The sequence below is a fragment of the Pelophylax lessonae genome, assembly GCF_965119305.1.
Source record: "Pelophylax lessonae genome assembly, chromosome: 10".
In the NCBI taxonomy this organism is placed as follows: domain Eukaryota; kingdom Metazoa; phylum Chordata; class Amphibia; order Anura; family Ranidae; genus Pelophylax; species Pelophylax lessonae.
The window spans coordinates 164,208,337-164,223,205 of record NC_138777.1 but is presented as its reverse complement, the minus strand read 5'-3'; positions in this window follow the sequence as shown (position 1 = coordinate 164,223,205).

Genomic DNA, 14,869 nt, shown 5'->3' with positions numbered 1-14,869 from the left:
CCTACACAGAAGTTCAGATGTTATGCCTGCCTCCAAAGATGCCCAAAAAATGCCCAAAAAAATGCCTGAGCCAAAAAAATGCCCAGGTGTGTTCTTGCAGGCGTTTTTTCTGGGCATTTTTTGGGGTCTTTGGAGGCAGGCAAAACATCTGAACTTCTGTATAGGGGAATATATACACACACACTTGTATGTATTTATACACATACACACATATAGGTGTTATAGGAGCGGAGACATATGCCTGTTAATTATTTAATTAGCACAAGCATATGTTTCTGCTACTTTCACACCTATATATGTGTATGTGTATATATACAGACATGGGTGTACATCTCCTCAAAAAAGCCCTATAATTATTGTGATTTTTTTTTACCAAACATAAGTAGCAGAAAACAAGTTGGCCAAAATTTTGATTTTTACATTTTTTTGGGGGAATTTCATATAAAAAAAAAGTGAAAAATATTGTTATTTTTGCAAAATTGTCGCTCTTTTTTTTGTTTATAGCGTATGATCAAAAAATCGCAGAGGTGATCAAATACCACCAAAAGAAAGCTCTATTTGAGGGAAAAAAAGGACGTCAAATTTGTTTAGGTACAGCGCCGCACGACCGCGCAATTGTCCGTTAAAGTCACGCAGTGCCGAATCGCAAAATAGGGCCTGGTCAGGAAGGGGGTAAAATCTTCTGGGGCTTAAGTGGTTAAAATGTGTATTCTGACCAAGCTTAGTTGCAAAATCGAATTGCTGAAGGTGAGAGTTAAACTGAAAGGGGGAGCACGTTTGTGGTGAAACATGGATTTGTTATATTGGAACACTCACAAAGGGAGAAGGATTGAGCATTTTGACTAAGGCCCCTTTCACAAATGCGGACCATTCAGATCCGCCTGTCGGTTTTTAGGCGGATCTGAATGGATGCATGGGGCAGCGGATGTCAGCGGAGACATGTCCGCTGACATCCGATCCGATCCTGTCCGTCAAATCCGGACGGATGGAAACCATTTTTCCATCCATCTGGCCGATCGGATAGGATGAGAACGTTCTTATTTGATTCCCCCATAGAGAACAGCGGGGATCTGACACCTCTGTCTTCGCACACAGAGCAGAGACAGGGCTGTCATCGGCCTGCTCAGCGGGGATCGGCGGATCGATCCCCCGCTGAGCAGAACGGAGTCCGCCGACGGAGCGAACAGGTGTGAAAGGGGCCTAAGGAAAAAGATTGGTGACTGGGATAATTTTCACAGACATAAACTACACTTTTGTGGACTATTTATACATTTATTATTTCCATTTTAATTTTATTTTTCATTTATATTGATCACCGCATGTATTTATTTAGCACCGGTTTAGCATGATGTTCTTATGATTTATATTTATTGGGATTGCATTTAACCCTAATGTCAAGGTCTAACTTTAATTACACTTTAGTTTTAATAGTTTATGTTCCAATTTTGGTTGAAGCGCAGCACAATTGTAGTTTGATACTCACTAAAAGTACCAAATTAAATTTCAAAATTTTAACAAACTGGTTTATTTAACTGAAGGTCTTTATAACAGTCATGGACTGTCAAGGCCTGCCTCTTCTAAGTACCCATCTGTTTCAAAAGTCATTGCTGGCATGAGGTTCATCCTCTTTCATATATTTAATTTAATGACAAATCCCAACTACACTGTGCGGAAACGTTCTAAAGAGCTCCAACATAGCCAGCAGAAGATTTATCACAAAAACTAACCCTAACCGCTCTATACCGAGTGTAGAACTGTGTTTAACTTTAAATCAATCATGAGTAAAGGCTTTGGTACACTGGATAATGGTGTAGCTCCATCTCCAGAAAGTAAAATATCTCATATTAAAAAGATGCCCATGGGATTTTTACATGAGTTGCACCACACAACAATTTTCTTTTAGATGTTCCAAAACCATATAATATGAGTTTAAACCTAAACACTTTCAAATTGTATGCAGTCAGGCAGGCCCTTGCACTACATAGTTGAAGGTAAATCTAAAGGAAATTGAACAAGAAAATTATATAATGTGTAGCCAGCTTTAGTCTTTCTGGGAAGAGACCTTCTAGAGTACATAAGGTGCACCGGTACTGCAATAAACATGACAATGCCTCATATGCCCATGCCCAAAGGCTTGATCTAGGCTAGGTAATAGTGAGTGATGTTAGAGAAAATGTGCAAAATAACTGGGGTTAACTCCTTTAAAACATATGTATTATGAAATGTACCATTAATTTTGAGCCATGTTCTGATCATTATGAAGTGAAAGAGAAGCCTATAAACATCATCCAAGTATCTCATATTACTCCTATCTTCTGGGATGGCAACTTAGGGAGCACAATGTTTAGTAGTACATGTGACAACGATAAAATATCCCTCACTATGTCTCACACAGCAAACACTAAAGAACATGTTTGAAACAAAATACTAATTTTTATTGCCTTTATTAAAAAGATATTTGAAAATGATCGCGCTGAGCTGCTTCCAGCTTTACAAGAATACAAGTGGTATCAACTTTTCTTCAGAGTGTATCACCCATGTAGCACTGCCCCCGCAGGGACTGCTGGATATTAACTTTGCAGGCTCCCCTGGTTACCAGCACATCTTTACTTGAACAAGTTTTTGAATCTCTCCTTGTCTGGTGGGTTGCCAGCTTTATTCAGCAGATGTTTGCACATATATGAAAAAATAACAAAACAGTAAAATAAATCCTTGCTGTCCGGCGCTAAACTATACAGGACTTTTCCTAGCTATGCAGTGTGGGGCTGGTCCCCATCACCCACAAAACCTATGGTAAAGCAAATCTTTTCTTTCAAAGTCCAAAAAGAGCTCCTCTCCCAGATTCCCTTCGGAGCATGGACTCAGGTGACCCACAATCACTGGACCGTAACCTAGCCTGTCACAAAGGCTGGGAAAACCCGGGCCGGATTCCGGTTCAGTCTCTCACTACAGAACGTATGCGAGGTGAAATATAGCGATTATCTACTACCTCACCTCGCATACAGTGCATGCGGGAGAGGGTATCCGCATTGTTTTGGAGCTTGCCCGGCCTATGCTCTACTGTAAATTTAAACGGCTGTAGAGCCAGGAACCATCTTGTCAAGCAGCCATTTTTCTCCCTGTTGTCACACATCCACTTTAGGGGAGCATGGTCAGTGACCAACCTAAACGACCTCCCTAACAAGTAATACTTCAGGGAGTCCAAAGCCCACTTAATAGCAAGACACTCCTTCTCGACAATAGCATAGTTTTTTCATGCTTGTTCAGTTTTCAGCTCAGGTATACAACCGGTTGCTCCTCACCACCTCTGTTCTGGGATAGTACAGCACCTAGGCCCACCTCGGAGTTGTCAGTCTGTACCACAAACTCCTTTGTGAAATCCGGGGTCACCAGCACTGGTAGTACACAAAGGGCCTGCTTTAACTTCTGAAATGCCTCCTCCGCTTTAGGATTCCATTTAACCATGACCAACCCTCTACTCATTAGGTCCGTCAGAGGGGCGGCAATGGTGGCAAAGTTAGGTAACCACCGGTAATACCTCGTAATGCCTAGGAAGGCCCGAACTTGTTTCTTGTTTACCGGTTGGGGCCACTTTTGAATTGCCTCAATCTTATTGGTCTGAGGCTTGACCAGTCCCCGACCAATAACATACCCAAGGTATTTGGCCTCCTCCAGGCCTATGGCACATTTTTTTGGGTTGGCGGTGAGACCTGCTTCCCTAAGGGAATCTACCACTGCTTGTACTCAGGGCAGGTGCGAGTGCAAAATGGGTTAAAAGCAAGTGGTACCATAAAACAAATAGTAAAAATGACTGCTAACAAGCTGCACATCCTCTCTGCAGAGTGGCGAGCGGAGCTTCTGGATTGCGTTCCACCCGGCGTGACGTCGTTACGTTATGCGTTCCACTACTTACGCGTTTCGTCACTTCCTGTGACGTCTTCAGAGATAGCTTGCTTTTAACCCATTTGGGGGTAATAAAAACTTTAAACTCTACTACACTATCTGGAGCTTTTCAAAGTGATAACAAACCCAAATGTTGCAGCGCTGCCCTACATCAAATATGTTATCTCTGTGCAATTTACTATGTATATCCTGTGCAATCTACGCCAAAATATGTGCAAATAAATAACAGTGTGCAAATAATGCAGTATAAATTAATATCTATGTAACCCTGTGCATAGATTTGTGCAAACAAACGCAAACGGAAGACGCCATGATTGGATGGCGAAACGCGTCTAGCGATTGGCTGAGCGTACCCTGACGTCATTTCCGGCCGGTGAAGCGCATGGTGCGGGAGCAGCAAACCACCGAGCCGCGGTCTATTTGCTCATATTTCTACTATTTTTGAAAGTACGTTTCTTTGGCGGAATAAAAGTTTTTAGAATGTACTTCACTATGGATGGTCTTTCATTCTCATGAGGTGACTTGAATTGTGAAGAAGGAGGAAATACAGGATCTCTCTCATAAGAACCGTGAATCCCAAGCTAACAGCAAGAGGTGGCGATTGCAGTATAGGTATCTCAGTATATGCTCATATACCAACGAATTGTGGTAAGTAGATAACCACAGGGGGAGCACCCCAATTCGAATGCACTAGAGAAGCACAGAAGCACTTTTTGTCTGCACCTTATGGATATCACTTTATGGACTTTTTGACATACAGTATATGAAAGGACTGAATAAGATATTGTTTTGTATTGCATATTTGCACAATATTTGCACAAATTTTGGGTTTGTTTGCACAAATCTATGCACAGGGTTACATAGATATTAATTTATACTGCATTATTTGCACACTGTTCTTTATTTGCACATATTTTGGCGTAGATTGCACAGGATATACATAGTAAATTGCACAGAGATAATATATTTGATGTAGAGCAGCGCTGCAACATTTGGGTTTTTTAATTCTTGCAGTAGACCCTTTCTGTAAGTCCAAAGTGGTAACCTGTAAAGACTTTTAACCACTTTAATACAAGGCACTTCCCTCCCTTCCTGCCCAGGCCAATTTTCCCCTTTTAGCGCTGTTGCAATTTGAATGACAAATGCGCGGTCATGCAACACTGTACCTACACCAAATTTATGTCATTTTCCCCCCACAAATAGAGCTTTCTTTTGGTGGTATTTGATCACCTGTGCGATTTTTACTTTTTGCTAAACAAATAAAAAAAGACCGAAAAGTTTGAAAAAAAAAAAAGTTTTTTTGTTTATGTTATACAATTTTGTAAATAAATAAGTTTTTTCCTGCACTGATGAGCACTGATGAGAATGCACTGACAGGCACTGATGAGGAGGCACTGATGGGGTGGCACTGATGGGGTGGCACTGATAGGCAGCACTGATATGCGGCACTGATAGGTAGCACAGATATGCAGCATTGGTGGGCACTGATAGGCGGCACTGCTGGGCACTGATAGGTGGCATTGATGGACACTGATAGGTGGCACTGATGGGCACTGATAGGTGGCACTGATGGGCACTAATGGGCACTGATAGGCAGCACTGGTGGGCACTGATGGGTGGCACTGACGGGCGGCACTGATGGGCACTATTGGGCACTGATAGGCGGCACTGGTGGGCAATAATGGGCACTGGTGGGCGACACTAAAGGATGGCAATGATGGGCACTTGTGGGCAGCACTGATAGGGAAGACACTGGTGGGCATCACTGATGGGGAGGGCAATGGGGGGCTCCCTGAGCCCTGATTGCCATCCCTGGTGGCCATAGTGGGCATCCCTGGGGTCATAGTGGGCATTCCTGGGGTCATAGTGGGCATCCCTGGGGTCATAGTGGGCATCCCTGGTGGATCTAGTGGCATCCCCCCCCCAGGGTCTGCACTGGTAATCAATGATCTGATTACCAGTGCCGACCCCCCCCCCCCCCCCCTGTCAGGGGAGCCGCCGATCGGCGCTCCTTTGCTCGTGCCTGTCAGGCACGAACTAAGGAAAGCCGATCAACGGCTGTTCCTATTTACTATGTGACCAGCCGTGATTGGACACGGCTGATCACATGGTAAAGAGCCTCCATCAGAGGCTCTTTACCGAGATTGGAGATGCAGGGTGTCAGACTGACACCTCGCATCACCGATCGCCGCTCTGCGCGCCCCCGGGGGCGCCCAGAGCTGTGTTATCCTGCCGCCGTCATATGACGTCCGGTCAGGATAACACAACCACATTCCCGCCGTCATTTTGTAATAGGGCGGGCGGGAAGTGGTTCAAGGCTTTTAAAACCGTACGTAGTTTGTTGCCGCTGCACGGGCGTGCGCAATTTTTAAAGCATGTCATGTTTGGTGTCTATGTACTCGGCATAAGATCATACTTTAAATTTTACCAAACAATTAGGAATTATATAGTGTATTTCTGCATTAAATATAAAAAAAAGTGTTTTTTTTACGCAAAAATTGCGTTTGGAAAATGTGTGCGCAAATACCGTGTGACAAAAAAAAAATTGCAACATCCACCATTTTGTTCTGTAGGGCCTCTGCTTTAGAAAAATATACAATGTTTGGGGGTTCAAAGTAATTTTCTTGTAAAAAAAAAAATGTTTTCATGTAAACAAAAAGTCACAGAAAAGGCTTGGTTTTCAAGTGGTTAGAAGAGTGGGTGATGTGTTGCTAAGATCGAGCATAAAATGCCAGGACTGTTCAAACACCCCCCAAATGACCCCTTTTTGGAAAGTAGACACCCAAAGCTATTTGCTGAGAGGCATATTGAGTTCATGGAGTATTTTACATTTTGCCCTAAGTTTCAGGAAAATGACAATTTGTTTTTTTTTTGTTTTTTTTTTTACACAAAGTTGTCACTAAATAATATATTGCTCACGCATGCCATTGGTATATGTGAAATGACACCCCAAAATACATTCTGCTGCTTCTCCTGAGTACAGGGAAACCCCATGTGTGAGACTTTTTGGCAGTCTAGCAGCGTACAGGACCCCGAAAACCAATCCCTATCTTCAAGTTTTCTAATGGCGTAAATTGCTTATTTTACCTCTGCACTACCTGTCACAGTTTCAGAGGCCCTGACATTTCAAGATAGCACAAAACCCCCCCAAATGACCCCATTTTGCAAAGTAGACACTCCAAGCTATTAGCTGAGAGGCATGATGAGTCCATGGAATAGTTTATATTTTACCACAAGTTTTGGAAAAATTATTATTATTTTTTGTTTTTTTACACAAAGTTGTCAGTAAATGATATAATGCTTACACATGCCATGGGCATATGTGAAATGACACCCCAAAATACATTCTGCTGCTTCTCCTGAGTACAGGGATACCCCATGTGTGAGACTTTTTGGCAGTCTAGCTGCGTACAGGACCCGGAAAACCAATCCCCACCTTCAGGCTTTCTAAGGGCGTAAATTGTTGATCTCACTCCTTACTACCTATCACACTTTTGAAGGCCATCAAATGCCTACTTTCCGAAAAGGGGTCATTTGGGGGGGGGGGGGGGGGGTTGTGCTGTCTTGGCTTTTCATGGCCTCCGAAACTGGTAGTCTCAGGAGTGAAATCAACAATTTACGCCCTTGGAAAGCCTGATAGTGGTGATTGATTTTCAGGGTCCTGTACTCGGGTAGACTGCAAAAAAGTCTCACACATGGGGTATCTCTGTACTCAGGAGAAGCAGCAGAATGTATTTTGGGGTGTCGTTTCACATATACCCATGGCATGTGTGAGAAATATATCCTTTAGTGACAACTGTGTGTAAAATTAAATAAAATAATTAGGGTTGAGCGGACACCTAGATGTCCGTGTTCGACGGGTTCGGCCGAACTTTAAAAAAAAGTCCGGGTCCGTGTCCCGGACTTTTACCGAACTTTTCCCGGACACCGAACCCCATTGAAGTCAATGGGGACCCGAACTTTAAGGCACTAAAATGGCTCTAAAACACCAAAGGAAAGGGCTAGAGTGCTGCAAATGGCAGCAAAACGTAATTAAGAGCATGGCAAGTGCTCTGCAAACAAATGTGGATAGGGAAATAACTTAAAACAACAAAAAAAACCAGAAAAATAAAACAATGTTCTTCTTCATCTCTGAAGGACGAGGCCCATATGGAGTAGGAGGGAGGTTGAGGTGGTGGTGGATGTGGCGGTGACATAGGCGTGCGCACAGGGTGTGCTGGGTGTGCCTGGGCACACCCTAATCACCTAGGGCACATAGCATTGCCAGTGAGGAGATGGGAAAGATCTCCCTGGGACCTGCTCTGCTCTATTTCTCCTTGCCTACAGGTACATGGCCCCGATACATTACTCTCCCTGCTGGCAAACACATGCATGTGTATTTCAACTTTGGGGTGCACACCTTAATGCAATAGGCTGCGCACACCTATGGGCGGTGTAGGTGGAAGCGGCGGTGGAGGAGGACCAGGGCCGGATTAACAGCATCATGGGCTTGGTGCTGAGGATTTTGAAGGGCCTTAAGGGCCGTGCCTTGCCATGCACCCAGAGGAGGAAGGGTGCAGCCATGCATGCCTAATTCAACATGGGATGCTGTCTCTGAAGCCCATAAACACATCCATGCATCGCCAACTGTCCCTCCTTGTCCGGCCTTCACGCTGTGTGGGGAGGTTCTGAGGGTGCTGCCTGGGGAAGCGAGCATAGAAGCCAGACTTCTGTGTTTACAAGTGACAGAAGAGCGGTAACAGTGAATATGGCCAACCCGGGGCCTATATAAAAGGTAGGGGCCTGGAGCTGCAGCTCCAATAGCCCCTACATTAATCTGGCCCTGAGGAGGAGGACGAGGTAGCCAACACTGCTTCTTTTCAAAAATTTTAAATGAGGGTACACCCCAAAAGAGTGAGAAAGAGCAAAAATGGAACAATGGGTGGGTAAGGTCGGTATCCATTGCTATTCTGCATAAGGTACGGAAAAGTCCCGTGGGATCCATGCCTGGTTCATTTTAATGAACGTGAGCTTGTCCACATTGTCTCTGGACAGGCGGCTGCGCTTGTCTGTTATAACGCCCCCAGCCGTGCTAAATACCCGTTCAGATAATACACTGGCTGCAGGGCACGCCAGCACCTCCAAGGCGTAAAGGGCAAGCTCAGGCCATGTGCCCAATTTGGAGACCCAGAAGTTGAAGGGGGCAGACCCGTCATTCACTACATGTAGGCGTGTGCACACATACTGCTCCACCATGTTGGTAAAATGCTGCCTCCTGCTAAGACGTTCCATCTGAGCTGCTGGTGCTGCTGTTTGTTGTGGCGTGCTGACAAAGCTTTTCCACATTTCGGCCATGCTAACCCTGCCTTCTGAGGTGCTGGCGGTGCCCTGGTTGCGCTGGCGACCTCCTCCTCCTCCTCCTCTGCCTTGTGCTTCCACTGTGGCCCCGCTGTCAGATGGGAATGCCAGCAGCATGGCGTCTACCAGCGTGCGCTTGTACTCGCGCATCTTGCGATCGCGCTCCAGTGAGTGAATTAAGGACGGTACGTTGTCCTTGTAACGGGGATCCAGCAGCGTGGCCACCCAGTAATCAGCACAAGTTAGAATGTGGGCAACTCGGCGGTCGTTGTGGAGACACTGCAGCATGTAATCGCTCATGTGTGCCAGGCTGCCCAGAGGCGACGAAAGGCTGTCCTCTGTGGGAGGTGTATCGTCCATGTCCTCTGTATCCCCCCAGCCACGCACCAGTGATGGCCATGAGCTGGCCTGGGTGCCACCCTGCTGTGAACATGGTTCCATCTCCTCCTCCAGCTCCTCCTCCTCCTCATCCTCCTCATCCTCCAGAACTGTGCCCCTGCTGGACAATTGTGTCCCTGGCGTTTGTGTGTGCAGGAACCCACCCTCGGAGCCCCTTGCGAATGACTGCCCTGAAAGCCTTTGAAATGTTACCTCTTCATCCTCCTCCTCCTCCTCCTCATCCTGTGCCACATCCTCTTCCATCATCGCCCAAATTGTTTTTTCAAGGAGGCATAGAAGTGGGATAGTTAAGCTGAGAATGGCGTCATTGCCACTGGCCATGTTGGTGGAGTACCCAAAACAGCGCAACAAGGCACAATATATGCAAATGTCAAATATGCAAACTATGCCGCAATTTAATGTTTTTTACACCAAAAGGGTGTGTATTGAATAGCGGAATAGGATAAAAAACTGTGTATCTCACACGTACAAACACAGACTAGGCCCGATTAAATTTTTTCCTACCCTAAAGGGAGGATGAGGAAGAGGAGTATGGAACATGCAGCACCCTCAAATCTTCAGAAGTATGAGAGGAACCCCAAAAACTTGGAAAGGTGGATCTCTCTCACACGTACCAACACAGACTATCCCCCAATTTAACTGATCCCCAAAGGTTTTTGATTAAATAGCGGAATAGAAAATATGATCCAAAAAAAGTGTATGTATATCACACGTACACAACCACACTAGGCCCCAATTACTATTGTTTGTACCCCTAAAAGGCTAGATGAGGAGTAGGGGGGGTATGGAACAGGCAGCACCCTCAAACCTTCAGAAGTATGAGATGAACCCCAACAACTTGGAAAGGTGGATCTCTCTCACACGTACCAACACAGACTATCCCCCAATTTAACTGATCCCCAAAGGTTTTTGATTAAATAGCGGAATAGAAAATATGATCCAAAAAAAGTGTATGTATATCACACGTACACAACCACACTGGGCCCCAATTACTATTGTTTGTACCCCTAAAAGGCTAGATGAGGAGTAGGGGGAGTATGGAACAGGCAGCACCCTCAAACCTTCAGAAGTATGAGATGAACCCCAACAACTTGGAAAGGTGGATCTCTCTCACACGTACCAACACAGACTATCCCCCAATTTAACTGATCCCCAAAGGTTTTTGATTAAATAGCGGAATAGAAAATATGATCCAAAAAAAGTGTATGTATATCACACGTACACAACCACACTAGGCCCCAATTACTATTGTTTGTACCCCTAAAAGGCTAGATGAGGAGTAGGGGGGGTATGGAACAGGCAGCACCCTCAAACCTTCAGAAGTATGAGATGAACCCCAACAACTTGGAAAGGTGGATCTCTCTCACACGTACCAACACAGACTATCCCTCAATTTAACTGATCCCCAAAGGTTTTTGATTAAATAGCGGAATAGAAAATATGATCCAAAAAAAGTGTATGTATATCACACGTACACAACCACACTAGGCCCCAATTACTATTGTTTGTACCCCTAAAAGGCTAGGAGTAGGGGGAGTATGGAACAGGCAGCACCCTCAAACCTTCAGAAGTATGAGATGAACCCCAACAACTTGGAAAGGTGGATCTCTCTCACACGTACCAACACAGACTATCCCCCAATTTAACTGATCCCCAAAGGTTTTTGATTAAATAGCGGAATAGAAAATATGATCCAAAAAAAGTGTATGTATATCACACGTACACAACCACACTAGGCCCCAATTACTATTGTTTGTACCCCTAAAAGGCTAGGAGTAGGGGGAGTATGGAACAGGCAGCACCCTCAAACCTTCAGAAGTATGAGATGAACCCCAACAACTTGGAAAGGTGGATCTCTCTCACACGTACCAACACAGACTATCCCCCAATTTAACTGATCCCCAAAGGTTTTTGATTAAATAGCGGAATAGAAAATATGATCCAAAAAAAGTGTATGTATATCACACGTACACAACCACACTAGGCCCCAATTACTATTGTTTGTACCCCTAAAAGGCTAGATGAGGAGTAGGGGGGGTATGGAACAGGCAGCACCCTCAAACCTTCAGAAGTATGAGATGAACCCCAACAACTTGGAAAGGTGGATCTCTCTCACACGTACCAACACAGACTATCCCCCAATTTAACTGACCCCCAAAGGTTTTTGATTAAATAGCGGAATAGAAAATATGATCCAAAAAAAGTGTATGTATATCACACGTACACAACCACACTAGGCCCCAATTACTATTGTTTGTACCCCTAAAAGGCTAGATGAGGAGTAGGGGGGGTATGGAACAGGCAGCACCCTCAAATCTTCAGAAGTATGAGATGAACCCCAAAAACTTGGAAAGGTGGATCTCTCTCACACGTACCAACACAGACTATCCCCCAATTTAACTGATCCCCAAAGGTTTTTGATTAAATAGCGGAATAGAAAATATGATCCAAAAAAAGTGTATGTATATCACACGTACACAACCACACTAGGCCCCAATTACTATTGTTTGTACCCCTAAAAGGCTAGGAGTAGGGGGAGTATGGAACAGGCAGCACCCTCAAACCTTCAGAAGTATGAGATGAACCCCAACAACTTGGAAAGGTGGATCTCTCTCACACGTACCAACACAGACTATCCCCCAATTTAACTGATCCCCAAAGGTTTTTGATTAAATAGCGGAATAGAAAATATGATCCAAAAAAAGTGTATGTATATCACACGTACACAACCACACTAGGCCCCAATTACTATTGTTTGTACCCCTAAAAGGCTAGATGAGGAGTAGGGGGGGTATGGAACAGGCAGCACCCTCAAATCTTCAGAAGTATGAGATGAACCCCAAAAACTTGGAAAGGTGGATCTCTCTCACACGTACCAACACAGACTATCCCCCAATTTAACTGATCCCCAAAGGTTTTTGATTAAATAGCGGAATAGAAAATATGATCCAAAAAAAGTGTATGTATATCACACGTACACAACCACACTGGGCCCCAATTACTATTGTTTGTACCCCTAAAAGGCTAGATGAGGAGTAGGGGGGGTATGGAACAGGCAGCACCCTCAAACCTTCAGAAGTATGAGATGAACCCCAACAACTTGGAAAGGTGGATCTCTCTCACACGTACCAACACAGACTATCCCCCAATTTAACTGATCCCCAAAGGTTTTTGATTAAATAGCGGAATAGAAAATATGATCCAAAAAAAGTGTATGTATATCACACGTACACAACCACACTGGGCCCCAATTACTATTGTTTGTACCCCTAAAAGGCTAGATGAGGAGTAGGGGGGGTATGGAACAGGCAGCACCCTCAAATCTTCAGAAGTATGAGATGAACCCCAAAAACTTGGAAAGGTGGATCTCTCTCACACGTACCAACACAGACTATCCCCCAATTTAACTGATCCCCAAAGGTTTTTGATTAAATAGCGGAATAGAAAATATGATCCAAAAAAAGTGTATGTATATCACACGTACACAACCACACTAGGCCCCAATTACTATTGTTTGTACCCCTAAAAGGCTAGGAGTAGGGGGAGTATGGAACAGGCAGCACCCTCAAACCTTCAGAAGTATGAGATGAACCCCAACAACTTGGAAAGGTGGATCTCTCTCACACGTACCAACACAGACTATCCCCCAATTTAACTGATCCCCAAAGGTTTTTGATTAAATAGCGGAATAGAAAATATGATCCAAAAAAAGTGTATGTATATCACACGTACACAACCACACTAGGCCCCAATTACTATTGTTTGTACCCCTAAAAGGCTAGATGAGGAGTAGGGGGGGTATGGAACAGGCAGCACCCTCAAATCTTCAGAAGTATGAGATGAACCCCAAAAACTTGGAAAGGTGGATCTCTCTCACACGTACCAACACAGACTATCCCCCAATTTAACTGATCCCCAAAGGTTTTTGATTAAATAGCGGAATAGAAAATATGATCCAAAAAAAGTGTATGTATATCACACGTACACAACCACACTGGGCCCCAATTACTATTGTTTGTACCCCTAAAAGGCTAGATGAGGAGTAGGGGGGGTATGGAACAGGCAGCACCCTCAAACCTTCAGAAGTATGAGATGAACCCCAACAACTTGGAAAGGTGGATCTCTCTCACACGTACCAACACAGACTATCCCCCAATTTAACTGATCCCCAAAGGTTTTTGATTAAATAGCGGAATAGAAAATATGATCCAAAAAAAGTGTATGTATATCACACGTACACAACCACACTGGGCCCCAATTACTATTGTTTGTACCCCTAAAAGGCTAGATGAGGAGTAGGGGGAGTATGGAACAGGCAGCACCCTCAAACCTTCAGAAGTATGAGATGAACCCCAACAACTTGGAAAGGTGGATCTCTCTCACACGTACCAACACAGACTATCCCCCAATTTAACTGATCCCCAAAGGTTTTTGATTAAATAGCGGAATAGAAAATATGATCCAAAAAAAGTGTATGTATATCACACGTACACAACCACACTAGGCCCCAATTACTATTGTTTGTACCCCTAAAAGGCTAGATGAGGAGTAGGGGGGGTATGGAACAGGCAGCACCCTCAAACCTTCAGAAGTATGAGATGAACCCCAACAACTTGGAAAGGTGGATCTCTCTCACACGTACCAACACAGACTATCCCCCAATTTAACTGATCCCCAAAGGTTTTTGATTAAATAGCGGAATAGAAAATATGATCCAAAAAAAGTGTATGTATATCACACGTACACAACCACACTAGGCCCCAATTACTATTGTTTGTACCCCTAAAAGGCTAGGAGTAGGGGGAGTATGGAACAGGCAGCACCCTCAAACCTTCAGAAGTATGAGATGAACCCCAACAACTTGGAAAGGTGGATCTCTCTCACACGTACCAACACAGACTATCCCCCAATTTAACTGATCCCCAAAGGTTTTTGATTAAATAGCGGAATAGAAAATATGATCCAAAAAAAGTGTATGTATATCACACGTACACAACCACACTAGGCCCCAATTACTATTGTTTGTACCCCTAAAAGGCTAGATGAGGAGTAGGGGGAGTATGGAACAGGCAGCACCCTCAAATCTTCAGAAGTATGAGATTGTGTTCACTGTACCCCACAAAGATTGAGTTCACTGCACCCCACAATGATTGTGTTCACTGCACCCCACAAAGATTGTGTTCACTGCACCTCACAAAGATTGTGTTCACTGTACCCCCCAAAGATTGTG